Below are 1,502 nucleotides of genomic sequence, written 5' to 3'. Positions count from 1 at the left end.
AAAACACTGTTAGCATTGACGGTGGTTTAATTTAGTTGAACCAAAGTCATTGACTAAAATTTAATTACATGTAAATTTTAAAATGTTTATTTATATGGAAACTGGAAAGTAAATAAATGAAAAAGAAAATTCACACAAATGGACAAATATATATTTAATTAATAGGAGTATACTCATCGTATGGAAATTGTTAGTCAACTATGGTAGGGGAATACTTTTACTCTATATAAACCACACCAATATGGTATACGATAACCACTACAACACTTCCACTACCATTTCATACGCAACTAAATTTTCTCTTTCAAATTAAATGGCACTCCAAGCTCTAAACTCACCGGCAACAAACACGGCGGCGCCACCACCTTCCTTCCATTACAAAGACATGAATTTTCCGACCGCCACCGTAATTCAAGATTCTTGGAATAAAGGCAAGCGTTCAAAGCGGCCGAGAACCACCACAAGCACGGATAGTGACATCACTCATCCATCGGAACCAGAACAACCCACGGAGGAGGAGTACTTAGCTTTCTGTCTCATGTTGCTCTCTCGTGGAAGAACAGACACCACCTCCACCGCCGCCGCTGCCGCTGTCGCTGCCCAATCTCCTCCACTGCCACCACTTCATCAGTCTGTCTCTCACAAGTGTAGCGTCTGCAACAAGGGGTTCTCTTCTTACCAAGCACTCGGTGGACACAAAGCCAGCCATCGGAAAAACGTTTCCGAAGACCACCCGTCTACTTCCGCCACCACAACCGCCAGCGCCTCCGCTTCCTCTGTTTTAAAGCCTAGTGGAAGAACCCACGAGTGTTCTATCTGCCATAGAACTTTCCCCACCGGACAAGCACTCGGCGGTCACAAGAGACGCCACTACGACGGCAACAACCCCGGTACCGGAGTAACCGCCAGCGGCGTCACAACCTCCGAGAAGACCACCTCCTCCACCCATAGCCAACCGCGTGGATTTGACTTAAACTTACCCGCGTTCCCTGAATTCCAGTTGGGTTTGAGCGTTGACTGTGCGAAGAAAAGTCAACTGTTCATGAGCGAGCAAGAAGTTGAAAGTCCACATCCGGCGAAGAAACAGCTTTTGTCCGTCGCCGTCGACTTGCCAAATTACTAAATTACCCTCAGATACAGGAAAATTGTTTGATCTTTTTACAATTATTTTTATTAGGGCATTTAATGTAAAGATATTGTCCATTTTATACGATTGATTTTATTCATTAATTAATGAAAAATGAGATTATTTGTTGGCATTAATTATTGGATATATTTGTTTAATTTTTGAGAGGTAAGGGAAGAGAGTGGCGCCACCCAAAATGGTGGTGGGAATATTTAGTGGCTTTAAGGAAAACTTCCCATGTGAGTTCGTGCCTAAATTCACATGTCAAACACCTTAGATTCATGGGAAAGTGTTAGGTTTTGTTACAATGTATTCGGTCATTGTTTAAATTCTTATCAATTTAATTTGTTTATATCATCTTAATGAATTTAATACA

General features: G+C 42.0%; 1 pseudogene; it reads left to right on the top strand.

Moving 5' to 3' along the window:
• Positions 1-241: 241 nt before the first annotated feature.
• LOC145074349 (zinc finger protein ZAT10 pseudogene) lies at positions 242-1,263 on the top strand (annotated as a pseudogene).
• Positions 1,264-1,502: the final 239 nt, after the last annotated feature.

This window comes from Lactuca serriola, chromosome 9 (assembly GCF_051521515.1).
Source record: "Lactuca serriola cultivar US96UC23 chromosome 9, Lser_US96UC23_V15, whole genome shotgun sequence".
Classification (NCBI taxonomy): domain Eukaryota; kingdom Viridiplantae; phylum Streptophyta; class Magnoliopsida; order Asterales; family Asteraceae; genus Lactuca; species Lactuca serriola.
Note: the sequence above shows the minus strand (reverse complement) of the source record. Positions and strands in the feature narration are given on the sequence as shown.